We start from the raw sequence: 6,466 nt of genomic DNA on the forward strand, positions 1-6,466 counted from the left end.
TGGTTTCAGTGAGTTCATGTGGAACCCATTTTCCTTCTTTCTGGATCTTTCCCATCTCATGTAGGCGTTTGGAAATCGTTTGCTGCGTTACTCCCAACTGTTCTGCAAGCTCTTTTTGTGTTTGTGCCGAATTCTCAGCGAGCAGTTGTTCCAAATCATCATTATCGCATTTCGGAGGGCCTCCAGGGCGTTGTTTGTCGATTAGACTGAAATCGCCGCTTTTAAACCGCTTTTAAACTAAGATGAGCACACATCGTACGATACAACGCCTTCGCCGAGAAAGGAACAAATCGATTCGCACGCTCTTGCAACATTTTTTCCTTGTTGGAATGCGTAAAGGATGCAGTGTCGAATATGCACCTTATCTGTTGTCATTTTCGATTGTACTGAACTGAATACTTTTGTAGGTTATGTTGGGCCTTTCGCCAAACTATGTTTTTTTTAATAGCTATATGTCAATATTGCATAATTACAAAAGAGCGGGAAAATCTATTCAATTTAAAATTGATTTCATAACTGCTTAAAATAATTTGGATTATTCATTTGTACACCTAATAAATCGATGAGTCTACCATATTGTAACATATTTCTTTATCTCCAGCTCTGAGATTTAATAATCACAGAATAGCTTTATTCGGTCTAGGAATAGTATCATTGCTTCGAGATATTGTAATCACAGCACAGACTTTATTATACGAACACAAATGTTACATGACCGGGGATCGCCGGTAGATCGGACAACCGTTACACACAAATCTTCGTCGGGTCGTATCACTTCTAAACGTCATTTAAATTCCGGGCTCACAAATATCCTGTTCCGATATATCGCACAGACCTTGTGATTCTTAACATTCACTCTTACGCTACACTAATACAGTAAGTGTAGCTATAAGGAGCATTGTTCATTGTAGATTCAATAACATGTTTCCTAACTTATCACACCTATCATTTCTAACAATTAATTTACTGTTTTATAGAACCGATCGACGACTTTAACTTTCAAATTCGGTTCCTACACGTCAAACTATATAAGATAGGTGAGTTTCAGCCAAATCCAAGGCGGTGACTGACTTTTAAATCATTTTATTATTTAAACCGTATAACTTTGTATATTTATTAAAAGTTTAATTTAAGTTACAGAAGAGATTACCTTTGATAAATATTTAATTTAGTCGCACGTTTATCCTGAAGAAGTCACAGAAAGAGCAGCGTTCCCAAATCGAGGAAAGCACAATGCTGCATTCAGCGGAATAGAGTTATTGCGTTCAGCAGAGAAAGCTGCAGCTTATGAATTGGCTGCGTTCCGATATTTACTGCCAGCATTGAAGATCTATAGTATATGTAACACGATCTATGTATTTTTAGTACTGACAGTGAATATCGGAACGAAATGATCGGAGATATCTTAAAGATATCTTTCAAGACATCTTTTAAATGTCTGTAGATATCTTTTAAAAATTCTATAAAGATATCTTCAATTAAATCTATTTAGATATCTTTTAGATGACTTTTAAACATCTTTTAGAAATGTCTTAAAGAGATCTTTCATAAGATCTTTTAGATGTCTACAAGATATCGATGTTTACTGGGTGTTGACTCGACAGTACATACTTTTGCTCATCTTCAGTATCATCAAGCTGACTCAAATATTTTTTAGCTTTAATAGCAGCTTAAAATGTTGTAAAATTGCTCCTCTTCACTTTTGTTTAGACTAATTATTAAAGTCTGGCAAAATTTTATCATTTTTGTTAAAGTTCAATGCCTTTCTTCCTGGTGGCCAAAATAAAACGCCGTTTTTCTCCCAACTCTTGGGCATAACACATAAATTAATTTCGCCATCCTCAATCGTTTCTATTATTATGAACATCTTAAATTTTTTTCCTTCACTACACAGCACGAAACGCTTGTCAGCTTTGTTTCTTAGATTATATCATAATCGGAGTATGAATATGTGCACCACGTAGAAAATTATCACGTGCACCAAGAGTCGTGAGTGTGCGTGCGCATCGAATGAAGCTAAAAACAGCCAAAATAGCTGTAATCTTACTGTAATTTATATCACAGCTACAACGAAATAACATGACTATTAATTTTACATTAAGCTTAGCATGTATCAGCGTTGGTCAAGCGAACCTACGCCTATGCGGCTCTAAAATTATTACGAAAAGATCTGCGTGTAGTTCTATAATGAGTATACTAATAGCTATACTAATACTATAAGCAAGGTTGAGAAAGTTACTTCGTAAAAGTAACTGGTTACAGTTACAGTTTTCTTCACTGAAAAAGTAACTAGTTACAGTTACAAGTTACTGACTTTCAAAAGTAGCATGTTACAGTTACACTTACTTAAAAAGTAACGAGTCGTTACTTTTCAGTTACTTTTCTATAATAAATGTGCTATTATTTTAAATTTCGTAATTGTGTAAATTTCAAATTAATTTATATTATACCTTATTATGAATATAAATATAATATAAATTATACTTTATTATGAATATAAAATATTATACATTACAACGTTACTTTATTATAAATATATTGAATAATGAATAATACTTCGAATAAATAATTTAAAAATAAATAATTAATAAATAATTTTAATTTTAAATAAGAAAAAAAAAATAATTAATTAATAAATTTAATTTTAAATAAAAAATAAATAAATAAATAAATAAATAAATAATAATAAATAAATAATTAATAAATAATTTTAATTTTAAATTTTAATTTTTAAATTTTAATTAAATATTTAATAATAAAAAATAAAATACTATTGGGTATGGGAATAAGTTTTAATCGTTTTTTATGTAGACAAAAAACATAGTTTGAATATGAAAATATCATATTAAATGATTTTATTCAAAATATTTTCCATCTGAAGCGACAACCTTCGCCTATCTTTCGGGCAATAAACGAATTCCTCGAGTGAAGAATTCTATTTCTTTCGAGGCGATCCAGTCATCGACCCATTTTTATATGCTGTCATATGAGGTGAAGCGCTCTCCAGTAAGTACCGACTGCATCGACCGGAACAAATGATAGTCTGAAAGGGAAATGTCTGGTGAATACGGCAGGTGGGGTAGGACCTCCCATTTCACACCTTCTAGGTATGTCCGGACGGGTTGACCAACATGTGGCCTAGCGTTGTCGTGCTGCAAAATCAGCTTCTCGTGTCTATCGCGCCATTCCGGCCGTTTTTCTTGAATAGCTTGTTTCAAACGCATTAGTTGAAGTCGGTAACGTTGGGAATTGATAGTTTCGGACGGTTTCAGCAGCTCATAGTAGACTACACCCCGCATATCCCACCAGATACAGAGCATGACCTTTGACCCGTGAATATTGCGCTTTGGCGTTGATGGACCTGGTTCACCTGGCTTCACCCATGCTAGTTTGCATTTAGGATTGTCGTAGTGAATCCATTTTTCATCGCCAGTGATGATCCGATGCAAAAAACTCTTTCTTGTCATTGAAGCAACATTTCGCACGTGACCAAGCGCCTTTCAATGTCTCTTTCCTTCAACTCGTGTGGTATCCAATTTCCTGCCTTCTGAACCATTCCCAGCGCATGTAGGCGTTTTCCAACGGTGGATCGATCAACATCCAATGCTGCAGACAATTCTTCAAGTGTCTGACATGGATCAATATCAAGCAATTTCTCAAGTTCCTCATTTTGGAACTTTTTTGGGGCACCATCGCGTTCTTTGTCGTTGACATCGAAATCACCACTTTTGAAGCGTTGAAACCAATATCTGCAAGTTGGCTCCGATGGAGCATAGTCGCCATAAATATCCACAAGCAAACGGCACGTTTCCGCAGCATTTTTCTTCAAAAGATAGTAGTGGGGAAGAACTTCCCGCAAATGCTGCTTTTTTGGAACAAATTCTGACATTTTCGATGCGATATGAATACTTGCTGTTTGCACTCCAAACAAAAGTCTTATACTGCGTTTAACAACTTACATATACACCTTTTAAATCCATGTATCGAAAGGTTAGAAAAGATGCAAGCGATACTATTAATGCCATCTATGGGGAAACGATTAAAACTTATTCCCATACCCAATATATCAGGATCTGTTATATCAAATCGTGTTGCCAAACTGCGGTCTAATATGCGGCAGATCCTGCTGTTAGACATTTGACAACAGATAGATTTGACACAGTCGATTATTTAAAAAATAATACGACTTTACGACTTTTATATAGACAAGACATAAGACTTTACGACTATTATTTTAAAAATAATACGACTTTACGAATCAGAAACGTTATGAACTTTCTCGCGTAGTGTTATAACGCATCTGATTGGTTACGCGGTTACGCATTACGCGGAAAATTCCTTTCATGGGACTCCAGCCTTTCTTTTTTTTTTTTTTTGGTCACGCAAGGGAAATCCATCATGGATACTCTCGGCTCTTGGGGGGACCGAGGGTTATGTCAGACTCCTACTGACTAAAACCCCTGCGGGTTGTTTACCTGTCGGACCGTGAGGAGGGGAGTCAGGGGAACTGCTCCCGCATTCCCTCCCCAATCCCCCGGCACCAGGACTCCCTTTCGGGAGCCCCTCGCCACCTGTATATCGCGCCCTGTTCCGCAAAGGGAATCCAGGGCGCGGTCCCCGGAGGGTTGCTCCGCCGGTTGGCCTTCTGGTATCTCCAATGAAGAAGAGAGGGGACATCCACCTTCCCTCCTTACCTCCCCTCCCTGCTAGTCAAGAAGGGGAGGATTTTGGGGGAGTGGACTCAGCCCCAACTGGGTGTTCCACTCCCCCCTGTCCCTACTTGTCCGACGCGCGGGGGAACCAGGGGATCCACCACGGACGAGTCCTTCAATGGACCCTTTTCAGATTCCCCAGATTCCCCCCCCCCCGCGAACGGAGTCGGGCCCGAGGCGGCCGAGGAGGACTTGGCTCCCTGTTGTCCAGAGGTCCTTCCTCCTCCTTGGTTGGTGCCACCTCGGGTCCGCTGCCAATACCTCCTCCGGGGGAGCGCCGACCCCGCCTCCTCCTGAGGCGGTTCTTCGGTCGACGCTCCCATTCGGCGGCCTCCTTCTTGGACATAACGTCCCTGCAGAAGGAGGCCGCCGCCTCCCACACCTCCTCGCTCCCGCACATGGCCTGAATCAGGTACGGGAGCGAGATGTCCTCCTTCCGGCACTCCACCGCCCCGGTCAGGACACGGCGCTCTTCACTCCAGGCTGGACAAGCAGCCAGAGTGTGGTGCGCCGTGTCCATAAGCACGGGGCAGTGGTGGCATCGGGTGGTGAGCTCCTTCCCGATCCGGTGCAGGTACTTACCGAAGCACCCATGCCCCGTCAGCACCTGCACCAGATGGAAAGTCAGTCCACACCCCCGCTTGCCTGCCATTTCGGGCAGGCAAGAGCGGACAGCCTCGGCTGTCTCGCGCCCGTACCCCCGTGGGTCGGACAACATGTCCCCCCACATCTCCAGGGTACGGGCCACGGCCTGGGACTTCAGACCTCTCAGGACCCTGGCCGTCAGCTCCCCCTCCTCGCGGAGCTCCTTGGTCCTCCAATAGAGGACCCGCCTCTCCTCGGCGAGGAGCTCCACTGGAGGGAAATGTCCAGTAGAAATATAATATTTTGAAAGTAATACAGATTGTGTTCGAAGAGGAGACTATCAGCGCTATTGCGTTATTTTATCCTTTTTTTACATCTAATGTTAAAGATGGCACAATAGCACACTTTCCGAACGCAACTAGAATAACTAATATGCTTATTGGATATCGAGCATCGCACGTAGCATTATCATGCTACCCACAGATGTCTATATTATAAACATCTGTAGTGCTACCAGAAACTTAGGTTTGAAATATATTAATTAAGTATTAAAGTAACCATTAAATTAGTTACTAGTTACCAAATAAATGTAACTAAGTTAAGTTATAGTTACAGATGGAAAAATGGAACGAAGTTAAGTTATAGTTACTAATAAATAGTAACTGTAACTGTAACTTCGTTACAAATAACGAGTTACTTCCCAATTCTGCTTATAAGTTTGCGTCCACGCTAATATACTTATATGTCATAAAGTGTAACAATTTGCAATGATTAATTAATCTCGAAATTTAATCTTAGTTTATTGTAGCAAAGATTCTGAACGGTCACAGGTTCAATTCTAGTTGAGAATTGTATTCAATTCTAGTTGAATACAATTTTTTTTTTCTTTTTAATATTTTAAAATTTAAGCAAATTAAAAAATTTAAATTTATTAGATATTAATTTACGTATAAAAAAATGTTCTCTGTTTATTAGTTATTTTTATCTTTCTTTCGATTATTATTGCTATAATATGGCTCCTACAACGTTGTCAAAACATCATAATGACGTTGTGACAGTAGATGTTTTAGACAAAAATGCTGCCATTTAAACTGCGATAATGTTATCGCAGCCGTTTTAAAGCTACATATGCTACTTGAAATGGCTATGACAATCTCTTTACAGCAAGA

Source organism: Harpegnathos saltator, unplaced genomic scaffold, assembly GCF_003227715.2.
Source record: "Harpegnathos saltator strain DR-91 unplaced genomic scaffold, Hsal_v8.6 scaffold436, whole genome shotgun sequence".
Taxonomy (NCBI): domain Eukaryota; kingdom Metazoa; phylum Arthropoda; class Insecta; order Hymenoptera; family Formicidae; genus Harpegnathos; species Harpegnathos saltator.